Source organism: Lepidothrix coronata, unplaced genomic scaffold (assembly GCF_001604755.1).
Source record: "Lepidothrix coronata isolate B3197 unplaced genomic scaffold, Lepidothrix_coronata-1.0 Scaffold152, whole genome shotgun sequence".
In the NCBI taxonomy this organism is placed as follows: Eukaryota; Metazoa; Chordata; class Aves; order Passeriformes; family Pipridae; genus Lepidothrix; species Lepidothrix coronata.
Genome location: NW_016690332.1, coordinates 732,606 through 746,477, shown reverse-complemented (window position 1 = coordinate 746,477; position 13,872 = coordinate 732,606).

The window sequence follows — 13,872 nt, the reverse complement described above, 5'->3', positions numbered from 1 at the left end:
GTACCAGAGTTGTCTGAAGAGAAAAGAACTCTTGGTTCATATCTCTGTGGTGACAGATAGCCAGTTACTACTGATACCAAAGTGAAGTAAGATATCTTTGCAACAAAACACACTATTCACTCTTTATTTAGATTTCAAGACTGCTACTTAAATGTTTATCATACTCTATTTGAATTGGAATTGCCAAAGGGAGTTAAATTCTCATGGAAAACAGGAGACAGCAGGAAATACAGTTCCCTAAGTTCCTTCCAAAAATGTCAGCAAAGAAAAAGAAGTGTTTAAAATTCCAGAAGCTTTTCACATAAACATGGATCATACATCCAAAACTTACTTCCTGTCACACAGAAAGCAAAATACATAACTGAGAAAAAATCATTTTCAGCCTGACTTTTCAAAATGCCATTGCACAGGTTTTTTGGTAAGACTTTATCCAGCTTGGGTCACCCACATTCAAGAACAAATTTGTTCATACTGGGACAGTTGTGGAAGACTTCAGGCTCAGGGTAAGAAAAGCCTGTCTTTCTGAATGAGACCTGTGTAGTCTAGCAAAAAGAAGGTTGAAACATGTTCGCTTTTTATAAATACATGAAGGCAGTAGACACCAGGAGGGCCAACAAGCTATTTAAGCTAAAGAATGATGCTGTCAGAAGAACAAATACCAATAGACTGGCCCTGAATACATTCCCACTGGAAATTATGAAAGGTTTTCTAGCAGAAAGGGTAGAAAAATTCTGGTAAATCATTAGTGGCACTTGAAATGTGAAGCTCAGTTTACGGGAGGGATTATGAGACATAATTGCCTCCATTAACTGTGTCAAAGATGACTACTTAGGATGTCCTTCCTAACGCAGGCTCCTCAGCTGGCTGGTGCTCTGGATGCCTTCTTAATTGGTTCTCACACTCAGATCTGCTGGAAAAACACTGTTCCCAAAAAATGTGTAAACTTTCTGAGTATTTTGCCTGGGTCAGCCTAAGAGACATATCCAAAAAAGTCAACACCATGACTTGAAAACACCTGATTTTTTTGTCTTTTTTTGAGATTTTTTTTTGTCTTTTCCTGTCTTTCTGTCTTTTTGTCTTTTGATCGCATAACCAGAGTCAACATTCTTAGACATTGTCTTGAAAGTGGAGTATCTGATACAGTAGTAGGTAGGTATTAACTTGTTACAAGAAATGAGTTCTGGTGCTCATGCCCTAAGGGTTATTTAAATGTCCATCAGTGTTTGTTAACCCCTACATCTACCACACACTATCAGATGGAAGGGTAGTAATGAAACATTCCTTTGTCTCGAGGAATCCGAGAGAAGACATTCAACTAGATGAGGCAAGACGACATATTCCAGAACTAAGTATTTACAGTGACTTGAATGTGTGCACACATCATACGCTGTGATTACAGATTATTACAAAAAGCAAGCCAGCCAATCTTGACATAAGAAATTCAGTTTGTGTTCCACTAGCATCTGCTGCCCTATAACGTTGAATTATTTTCTGCTTTAAAAGTATCTTTTAAACAGTTTTATTATAAAACTGCATACAAACAGAACTGCCTCCAAGCCACCTCATTCTTCTGGCTTTTCCATGATTCATTACCTGCTTCTATTGATAAGGTGAATTACAAAATGATGGGGGCAGAGTTTGGGGAAGGCTGAAGAAAGGTAAGCTGCAGGTTCTGGCTAGGAAATATAGTACCTGTATCACAAGACTACTCTTTGTAGCAATGGAAGAAAGCAGGCAGAATAATGCATTAACTATTCCTGGCACTTAGATATTATGGTGATGTATGGATTTATGCAAAATCACACACATATACAGTATTTGAACAGATAGGTCAACATGAGAAAAGATGACTGCCACACGTCCTTGGTAACCAATGATGAAACCCATATGAAAGCCAGAGAGAAACAGCACATTTCTAGAAGCTGAGGTTGGCATTGCAGAAAGATCACTATTTATTGATCCAGTTAGGCTGTAAAACTGAGGCCGTTCATAGTTGCAGAAGAAATGTCAGCGAAACATCAGCTGACTGTAGCTCTTGTTCTTTTATCAGCAAATGCACACCGTTGGACACCCTGTAACATGACAGTTCTTCTACTTTATGCTCAGTAATAGTTCTGCAAACTAATAAAAAAAAAAGAGGAAAAATATAGAAAGGAAGTTTATTTCTTTCGGACAGTTTTTCAACCGCATCTCCTGTTTTTTTTTATGCCTATGCTGAGGTCAGCTTGCAAGAACTACCTTTGAGCACTGTTTACCAGAATGCCAGAACTAGATGAAAAACTCCAAACCTGGAATTTCTACATATTTAACTAATGAAATTTCAGAGAGAATATGGCAACTGGGGCCATCCATTGACTGGAAGATACTGTATTTTCTTGCTAAAGACAGGGAGTTCGACATAGATTTCTGAACACCACACATATCTTCTGCCCAAACTAGCAATATCAAAATATTATTTACGAAGTGAGGGATCTGTGCATGAATCAATTAATAACTCAGATGTTTGCAAGATCTGTATCAGTTTGAACAATATTAGTCAGCTAATGATATTGGAGAGATCTTTACATTCAAGAAAGAAGCTCCCCCCATGTGAACATTCATCGTTAAGCTGCTTAGAGAATTTATTCAGCCAGGAAAGCAACTGGTGAACATTACCTATTAACTACAAGGCATTGGGGGCTTTCAGTAAGTTATAAGGTCCTGCAGACAACAGTTAAATTATAGATGTGTACTGTGCAGTTGATTTGCTGACTAAGAAGAACATATGCAAAAATACTGTCAATTTTCAGTTATCACTCAGCAGCTTTGTCTGAAACAAAGTATAAAAGTATTTCCACCTATAATGTGTAAATATTTGGGCTCTTTCTTTTTCTTTTATAATATTGCTTTTTCCCATGTGCAGAAAAGAAAATTCCAAAACAAATTATGTGCAGAATAAGAAAAGAATCCCACAAAACAACCAACCCCCAAAATGTATCGAGCCTGTGTAAAGGAGCCACAGCTTAAACTTGTCATATTGAAGGGCTTCCTCCATGGTCTATTTACCAAATAGATATAATTTATACATATTCCTTTTCTGGCTTATGTAGAGTTGGCCCGTCTGCCTAAGATAGGTGATTTTGACTTAACTGGTGTTTTTGATGACGCATTGTGATTCTGAACCCACTGGTATCCCTACATACTACCTATTTAAAGTGTCACTCCTACTCCAGTGAAGTTTATTGAACCAGGTAAGTTGCTAAAATATAACTCATCTGGACCCTGTGGCACATCTGTTCAATATGTTTTGAAGGCAAGATAAAATGTCCCATCTTTCTAAAGGATTTGACTTGCTGTCAAGTTATCATATATGCGCATGGGAGGACTGATTAAGCAGTTTTAGCCGAAGCCCTATGCACAGCCAATGGATCTGGAGAGCTCATGTTTGTATTAGTGTTGTCCTTTCCAACTCCCCATTCACCAGATACTTCCTCACCTGACAAAATAATGCAAGCATTCAGCAGCACAATAAATTCTCACTTTTCAGTCTTGAGAAATATTCCGTAAGTCCATCATTCACTTGAAAAAATGTAACCAAAGAAAAGTTTGCAACCAGAAGCAAAAATCATGCACAGTTTCAATAAGATTTATAAAAAAAAGTGTTTAAAAACATATTAAAAAAGGGCCATTTTGATTTCAGCTCTCCCCCAGGTGTTGGTATGTGGAATTAAAGCACCCATAGCTTCCCAGAGCACAAGAACCGAGGCCATCTTTCCTTTATGATGATGACTTCTGTTCCTTCACTTTAATAAAAGATACTGACTCAACAATTATTATAATCCTCAAATCGTGCAATCTGAGGAAGCGTAAGCTCTTTCCAGTCTCTCCTGTGGAAAATGTGGGACCACACACTCAGTTGTACCTCTTTTTACAAAGTCATTTCTTTCCTCCACGGTCTTTTATTACCCTTTTAGCAGACTACATAAAAACAAGATGATGTGGCAGAGTTCTCACGATTGAAAGTGCTGCCAAAAAGATTTAAAGCTGCCTTGCTGATGGAGAGGGGCACAGCCTCACAACTGATGGCCGAGTTTAGAGCCAGTATTGGCACAGGGATCTGCACTGACCACTTTAGGGCCAGGCTCGCTTTCTGAATTTGGCCCAGGCTCTTTGGCTAGGGAGTTGAACAATGAGCAAAAACCAGTGGTTATGAAACTACACAGTTATTACAGCCACTGAGAACTCAGCTTGTAACACATTATAGTTGTAACCAAAAAAAAAAAAAAAGGCAATCTTTGCCTAAATTACTTCACTTGTTTGACAGCTGATTCCCATTAAGGGTGTGTATGGATCATACCAGTAATCTTGATAAACCTCTGATAAGGTGTCCAGATGTCCTGGGTTTGCCAGTTTCTAATTGGTAGTCCTGGGGTCCTGTCAATTAAAGTTGGTGTTTGCTGCCCAGGGCCATAAAGTGAAAAGTTCTCTGCATCTGATGTCAATTCTTCAAAGAAGGACCCCCTCCTTACCATTGGATATTGAGTCCCAGTTGGAGAGACTGCAAATTTGATCAGCCTTACAGAAATTACAGGCAAGCCTGGAAACAATATTCTCTTGTGCATGTCCTAAGAAAGTGCCATTCTTCCCCCACACTTTGCCTTTGCCTATGGACAGATGTGCCCCAACCATCCTGGGAGAGACAGGGATTCATCTCAAGATGACACCCTCTAAAAGTGAAACTATGCAAATTTAAAACTCCCAGGCCAGATAGATCCAGCTTAAAGGCTGAAATGAAAAAAGCGGGTCACCTACAACTTTTCAGACATGTGTTGAGCAACAGGGAATTATGTGTGACAATTCTAGCAGCAAATTCAGCCGTACCTTTCTTTGTTCTAAATGCCCTTAGGCTCTGTAAACCCCTCATCCTTTTCTCCCATAACTCTACAGAATAACATTTCAAGAACAAGCAAACTGAGTTGCTGAGATGGGAGGTAATCCAAATCTTGACCTAATGTTTAAAATGTAGACTTTAACTTAAGATGTTGAGGTTTCTCAGTTTCTGTAATAAAACAGGTAGAAAGCAGTAGATACAATCTTTTTCATGGCACACAAGAGTGTAACACTTCTGTTTTAGTGTCACCAAATGCTTATCCTCTACAACCTTTAGTTTTTATCTACCCTTATATGTGTATATACGTTGGAGTTCCTAATTATAGGGTCAATAAGTCTTCAGAAAACAAAAAAGCAGCTACCAAATCCTAAAAATATCCACTCAGGCACTGCTTTTTTATCCATATTCATGAGGAGAGGGTTTTACTGACAATCCTCAAGTGTTCCATGTTAGTGGAAGGTGTGACCCTGTGAATCTGCCAGACAAGCTCCTCCACCCTCTTGTCATCCTCGCCTGGCTGCAGAAAAAAACAGAGATGTTAGAGAGCACAGAGTCATTGCTGAGATTATCAAGGTTCAAATCACAAAAGATTTCTCAACCAAGGCTTTAACAAGACAATTGAATTGTCACAATGAGAGGTAAATCTGCGTGCAACAAATTCTATGCTCTGAGCCTGGATGCCCTGCAAGAGGAAAACCTCTGCGGTGGCCCCCCAGTGGCATTGGCTTCTGCTGAGAGCACAGGCTCAGCACTAGATACAGACACTCTCAGCTCAGGGATTTGGTATGCTTCCTCGGCAGACTCATGTTGTCCCTGTTTAGTTTCAGTAAAAACTTGTCCAGCCGACTCCACAGAGGAAAGCCTTCAATATGAAACGCGGCTTGCCAGGAAAGTTAGCTGGTCATGTGAAATCTCAAAAGGAAAATGAGGAACCCCATTTGTCAGAGTTATAAACTGATAAAATTGGAACCCTGCCTCTAAAGGAATATTAATGGTAAATAAAATGCAGCTTTTTACCGACTGGGCAAGCTAAGCAAAAAATAAAACAACTTAAGTAAAACTTCTGAATGTCTGTCCCATCGTTGGCTCTATGAAGCACATTGATGTGGGAAGCAGAAGCTCTGCTTTGCAGAGATGCAGTTTTTCACTCGGTGGCCACTAGACTGTGTAATGACCTTCATGTACACTTTATGACCTCACTGAGCAATTTCCACTCATGTTGCTCCCACCTGGTATCAAACTTGCCACAAGATTTGCATTCTTTTTTTATTTAACTGCATTGAACTACAGTCATTCAGACCAAAAAAAACTATTGTTGGATGTGTTAGAAAAAGAAGGATTTAAAAGTTGTACCTCTTTTTTTTCTTTCAACAGATAAACGCTAACACCAAAATTATAGCATAGGCTCTTAAAGTCCAATAATTTAAAACCAAAGGTTAGTCTCTATGGAAAGAGGTACTAAGGTCTGCAAGATGTCCTTCAAATTGAAACTGATTGTGAAACTCACAAAATCCTAAGGACCAGCCCAGCCCCTGGATAGACTTACCTTTACTATGTTTTTGACTTTCAATAAGCAAAAGACAAGTTACTCTCATGGTATGTTAGAATTTTTTCTCAGACCCTTGATGGAGTCAGAAATTAGAGAGTAACAGCAGTTACTGAGAAAAGCTAAATAAAGCCCAAGCACAACCAACGAGCCTTTTGCAGAGCTCATGAGTATCTGAGTTTGGACTGGGTTGTATTCATGGGAGAAGATTCTTGTTGATTTTTATCTTGGCCGATCCCCTTCCCTAGCATCTCCAGTCTCCAGCACAGCACGGCGTACATACCAGGAGAGTCCAGTGCCTCGACAGAGATTTCCACCACTAGCAGCTGTATCTCAAACTCTGGCCAAGGTCAAAGGAAGAGTGATGGTGGTGGTCTAGACCTATTCCCTGGGGGAATTTTGTCCACATCATCGGCATGGACACAAACATGGCCTCTACCACATGTATTTGGAAGACAGGGGTTTGGAGAGTCCCCAACCACTCCTCACAGCACTGAAGCAGAAGGGCTGATGGTGGTCAGGATGGTGTTGTGTTGGTAGAGCTGTGGAGGAGTCTAGCACAGTCCCAGATGATGCTCTGCTTTGTTTTGACCAAGCCTGCAAGCCCTTGCTTTTCATTAGAGTTACTCTGTCGCAGAAGATTTCACCATATATAAACATTTTGGCAAAGGCCCCCGAAAGGTCCAAAGTCCTTTAGCGATGACAGGGAAATTGTACAGAGGAGGTCCTGACCCAGGCGCTGGGAGCAAAGCAGCACAGTGCAGGATCATGGCTGCTAACCAGGAGCACCAGGCAGCAAAACCCTCCCATCTATTAGCACTTCTGACTCATCCAACTCGTTCCCAAGGAGTCTTTCCTGGTGAAACACACTTAACACACTCACACATACACACAGTGGCTCTTCATGAATGCCTCTCCGCTAACATCAAAATAAACGTGTTTGGTCTGCAAGACCAGTGGGGTGGACTGAGAGCTGCAGTGACACAGCTCCAGCAGAAGCACATGTCCCACTGCTGAAGGAATCAGACATCCCAACTAACATCCTTAACTTCCTCTCACCCCCCCTCACCCCCTTCTTTTCTACCTCTTCCTCTTCCCCCTCCCCCATGTTTTATTTTTTTAATTGACACTTTTCCTTAAAGTGTCCTTCGGGCTCCTTCTTTGGTCCGACTTCCCTCAAGAATCCTACCAGCCCCACCTCCTTTATGAACTACTGGACCTCGGCATCCTTCCAGTGCTACAGAGTTAAAAAAGACATTTTCTATTCAGCAGTTCTCACTCCATCACATATGTCTCTGTAGAGTAGGTCAGAAGGCAAAGCCTGCAGAGTGCAATAATATTTGTACTGCTGTCTAGTCCTAGAGGGAAATTCGTAGGAGGGAAGTAGAACCAGTTAAGAAAATGCCAAGTACCTCCAAACCACAGGGCTCTGCAATAAAAAGGGGAACAAAGAGAGATGGTTCTAACAATACCCACAGTGTTTCTTAATCTAATTACATTTTTACTCTTATCATAAGAAATGCCCCACAAAGGCTTTTGTTATCTTTTCCTCTGTCTTAGGTAAAGTTGCTCACCTAGTTAAATAGAAAGCTGCTAGTAAAACAGTTCAAATATATAGCAGATGCATAAGAATGCCTTAAGAAATGATTGCTGGAGACATAAAATCTGATTTTTCCCCCCAATAGTTCTTTTTTTTTTTCTTTCTCCTGTGGTGAAAATGTACCTCTCTCAGAAAAGTCCATGCTTTCTCTTGGACTGGGGCATGGTGGTCCTGCTTTAGGCTTGAATTATATCATCACAGACAGTATTTAAGCTTACATTTTTATGAGACATTGCTTCATTGAAGAAGCTTTACCCTTTCCAACACCCAGAGTGAGGAGACTTAACAACGCAGCTCACTTATCTATCTGAAAAATTGTACTATCTTAAAAGTTAAAAGTAGAGGAATGAGCCCCAACATCAACAATCCTTCTACTACTACCTGTAGCTTTCTGTTCCTCCGTATGAAACCTAAAAAAAAAAAAAATAAAATAAATCCTTCAAAATTCTTTCCAGGAGGACAGAAGTTTTACCTCTAAGTAACAAAGATCCTGAGTTAAAACTATCACTTTAATTGCATTGGTTTAAGAGAAGAGAATCCCACAAGAAAGAAATAATATAAGACAATCTCTCTAGTGAGAAATTTCTATAATCACTGTGAAAATGCTTGCAACAACGTATTAGGGGGTAGTATCCCCCCAATTTACTATCATGAACTATACGTGACCTTGACAGTTTCCTTTCTCTACCCTTCCTTGAAAAAAGAAGTCAGAAATTATGAAATGACACCTCAATTCTTTTCATTTCCTCTATAGAATTATTCTTTCAGTCAGTGTTTTCCATCTAGAAAGAGCAGAGAAAGAGCAGAGAAAGGCAGTTACTTTTCTTCCCTCAAAACCAGTGTGTGATTTTCCATTTTCTCTGGTTCTGACAAAGCAAAATACCCCAGACTCAGCTCAGCTGCCCAAGTGTCTGCCATTTGAGATGCTATTGAGCATCCCCCTCTGCCTGCTGCTGCTGGACGTCTTAGCCACGCTTTGGAGCTCTGTTGTTGCATGAACTCTCTAATACATTCAGATCACCAGTCCCGAACTATTGAAAATAAATCCTGTCTTCCCAGCTACTCTTGGCTCCATGATCACACAACACTGGTCAAAAAAGGACAGCCTTGATGTGACTGCAGATCTCTCAGGTTTTGCAGACAAAATGACCTAAAGACTAGTATACTTCATCTCTGCCTTTAATGACGGGATATCTATCCACTGTTGGGCTACCTTTTGGGTCTTTGTTTAATATACATGGCATCGTGGAACAAGATTTCAGTTTTCAAGGTGGATACAGAAAATTTGCTGCAGGAGTGGCAAGAATCATTAAAGTAGTAACTTGGAAGACCAGCTCCAAATGAGAAGAGAACTTCATTTCTGAAATGTGGAGACATCAAAGACATTTTTTCTCTTATATTTGGGTAATTTCAAGTTTGAGACACACAGAATAGGAGCAGGAGAAAAATGTTATCTAAATAAAAGGTGTTTCCCCCTTTTCTTCTCTCTTTGCCTTTAACAAAATTCCTAATCTCAGAATTTCTCAGGAATATGCCACCACCCCCAGCTTGTCATTAAAATATGCCTCCTGTTCTGCAGAGAAAAAGTACCAGACCTGAGAAGTATGAGAGGTAAGATTAATGAAATTGTATTACACTAATGTCCGTGCCGATATGTACCAAACTATATGGTCCATTAGGATGCAATGTGGGAAGAAACAGCTTAGTCTGAAGATAATATGTGAAATAGAGCTGTGGTGAAATACATTAAAGTTTTTTTGAGGATGAAGGTGAAAAGTAATCACATCATAAATGAAATAAAGCATTTGTAACTAATTTCCTTACTTTTTTCAAATGAACCTCTGAAAACTAGATATAAACTTTCCTCTCCTGCCAGTTCTGTGAAAGTTTGTTTTCCAAATAAAAGAAAAAAATGAAAATAACAAAATAGGCATAATTCTTCACAAAAGATGTGGATCAGGATGCCACGTTTTAACATCCATTTGTAACATTATTTCCATGCGAATGTACATTCAGTTTTATAAACCCCTCTTCTCATCGGTGATAGCAGATTTTAAGATATGATATGTGCTGCCCTAGCCTGACAGATGGAGCTGAAAAGCTTTCTACTGCTTTAAAATAAATCAGAATAGTAAACATAAAACTTGTGGTGGACAGGAAAAAAAAAGATTTACTTTTTGTTAGATACAGATCCAAGGAAGGTATTGTACCTGCCCTACTGCAGGATTTGTTCTATAGGAGCAGCATTCATGCTCTATAGGATTGCCCTTTCTTTTTGCTTCTTGACAATTTGAGACCTTTGACTACATGCCAGGAGAAAACTGACAATTCAGAGCTGTCTTACTCTTGGTCAGATCTCTCACAACTAGAGGAGAAATCTGTTGTTCTTCTTGAGCTGGATGAACATTGCTCCCTGCTGCCTCCCTGACCTGGACCAGGAAAGCCCTGTTGCAGGTACCTTCTCTGAAATATCACTCCATACAGCTCATAGGATGTCAGCACAGCCAAAATAGCATGCAGAATTTATCACAAAATAGAAATATATGTGAGGGTGGAAGGAAAATATTGCAGTGCCTTAAGCCAGGTAGAAGTCACAGCACTGCCCATCTATTCTGCCTTACATTGAGCAAAGCTTTGAAAGCTGCACTTTGAAAAGTCCTCACTATTTTTAGTGTCCTGTTAGAACATCTGTATCACCACATAGGATAGCACATTTTGAGGGGTTGGGACACGCACCAGTTCTGAGATAGGGTGCCAAGTAATACTTCTCTGCTGAGTCACTTCACAGGGTCACGTAAGAGCATTACGCTCTGCTTTGCTAATTTCTGTGATCTCATTAGCTCTTCCCCTTCACAAACATCTCATTCACCCACAAAAAATGTATATGCAGTCCAGTCATTATCCCATTTCTGTTGCCTGGATTTTAAGCTCTGCTCCATTCCTAGTTGTTCTGCGATGGGATCAAGCATAAAACAAATCTGCTCCTGATTCTTCCTGTCAACAAATGAACTAAAGACTATAAACTATACTCTTCCTAATCTACTATTTCAGCATATTAGCTAACATAAATCTGCTCCACTGACCCATGTAATAACCACACTGACATTTTATGCCTGGTTTCTCAGTTCCATACGTACATGATTAAAATCTACAAGGCATTTCTTTTTACAAATCTATTAATAGCTTGGGGATTTTTTTGTTTAATTTTTAGGGTCGCATATTCTGAGTTTGAAGTACAACATGCATAGCAGTGGCTGGTATTAGAAGCCACTGCAATATACATTTCAGTTCCCTTCAGTCAGCCACAGCAAGAAAATTGATGGCTTGTTCTCTGGGACTCATGTGTTCTTCCTTGGCTGCTGTCTCCCACGCTGCTGGTCTATTACTCTGTTTTCACTGGAAAAGAATGCAGGACATTCAAACTATTCCAAGCAGCATCCTTGATGTCTGGATTTCATGGGAATATTTCACGCCACAGTTTTTGCTAACTGTTAACTTTCATACCTCGGGCTGGTTTTTTGGCAGCTCCCTCTGTTTTGCTAGCTGCACAGACACAAGCCCAAGCAGCTTTCGCTGCAAACGTAAGATGCATCACCATCTATCATATCACTGCCAACAGGGAGACCCAGCTGATGGTACCTTGATCTGTGGAAAAAAAAAAAAAGAGGGAAAGAAAAAGAAATAGAAAATAATTTTGAAAAAACATAATTCATCCTCGCTGTGATCTCCAGGAAAGGTTTTCAATTCATTTCCTGGAATAACTTTGAATTTCAGCACCTTAGTGTAGTAACCAGTATTTAGGTAAAAATGTGTGTGCATGTACAGGAGGAGACAGCAGCTGTGTCTGAGATCTTCTCCATGTTATCAAAAAAAATTTAAAGCAGTTACTCTCTGAGGAACAACTGGAAAAGTTTGGAGGAGGTAGGGGGGATCACAAGTGTACTCCACCACTTCTACCACTTGCACATCTCCTCTGTTGCTAGTGCTGTCTGCTTTCAGAAGGTCAAAAGCCATGCAGGGTTAACCATTCTTTGCAGTCTTACTGCTGGCAGCACACCAAACTATCCTTAACACTGCCTTGACACTGCAAGAATGAAAAAGGGGCATGGGAAGAGAGGGTTTATATTTGAAACTGTTCCTGTAGTTGATTTGATTGATACCAGAGAGATAATACAAAGCTTGGACTCAGACTGAGTTTGTCAGAGTTCACGGGTCTTCAGATGGAGAGCTGGGTTCAACTTCTTGAATTAGGGGCTAAAAAAAGTTCAGATGCTGATCTGATTTGCAATGTTCCTCATGCAGACTATCAAAAATTAGGGCTTTGGACTAAGTCCACATACAGCACAGAAAATAAACTATTGTTTATGTCACAATGAAAAAATAAGATAAGTATTATTAGGAAGCTGGGTCTACATTCCATTCAAAAGCTCTGAAAACACCACAGGCTGTGGTGAGAAGAAAAACAAAGCAAGACAGAAATCTCTCAGCAGAGTATTTAACAGGCTTTTAATGCTGTTTTTCCTTTTCACTTGGAGTGCTTCTATATAGAGAGATAGTTGCAAAATATCATAAAAAATCTATTGAGCACAAAGTGTTTCCTCAAAAAAGTCTCAAACTCAACAGCAGTGCTTGGGCAGGGGAGCCTGCCTTCAGCCCTGGCAGATCCACTGCAGCCACAAGCCAGTTGCTTGCATTCTTCCCATCAAGATTTTGAGTGCTGTCATCCTGATCTCCCTCTACAGTCACTGGAGGGAGAGGTGCACACTTCCGGAAGGAAAGAAGGATGTTCAGCTACTACTCTGCATCTACTGATGCAGAGTAGTTCAGCACACAGTACTGAATTCAGAGGGTATTTAGGTTATCTATATTCCTCAGGAACTCAATAAAGGCACTCAAAATCAAATGCCATTGTTCATCTGTAAATACAGAATGCATTAAGCATCTTTGTCAGCCAGGAATTGGTGTAAAACCAAAGAATATCAAGCTGTAAGGAAACTACAAATTGGGGGGGGGGGAGAAGAAAAAAGAAAACAGAAAGAACTGGGTCCAGTCCAGTTCAGATCTTTCCTGCTAGTATAATCATCATCTTACTGACAGAGAAGAAAAACACAAAGGCATTAATGGCTTGTTTGAGGCCACACAGGAAGCCTGAGAGAGGGCTGGAAACTGAGACCATATCTTTAGCATCCAAATCCTTAACCACAAGGCCATCCTCCTTTTCATAGCTGTCTGTCTTGGGGAAGAGAAATAGAGTCATTCTGAATCCCAGGGGCCAATAAGTTATATTACCATGACATGCAGAATCAGTGCTTTGTGCTGGCGTATTCTTTGTTGCTTGCAATTACCTTAACCAGGATCACTGAGCTGCATTTATTGGAAGACTAGTACATAATTTGGTGGAGATAATATGTCTTACTGTTTTGTGAGACCTATAAATGAGCTCAGTGGTCTCCAAACCTATTGTCCAGTGACTAATGGCCCACATTTCAAAATTCCTCCACAATTTATCATCATCTGCAATATATTTTGAATTGTCTTCTGACAAAAAAGGCTGCTGCAGATGAGGCTGAAAGACAAAGTTGGCTAGAGGGAGTTTGGACATACCGCCTATACATCTATCTGGCAATAATTCCTCATGTTTCTTATCACTCTTTGTACTTTTAAAGATTGTGATGAGGGGGAGACAGGAATGAGTTTTTAGTAATTTTTTTTTTTAAATAACAGTCTAAGGATCAAAGGTGAGGTGATACAGGCCATTAGAGAGAGGTAATGCCTTATTTTAAGTGCATAAAATAAAAACATGTAAAAGATACTAGCTCTGGCTAGTAGTCTGGCCAGAGGTCAGTACCAGAAGGT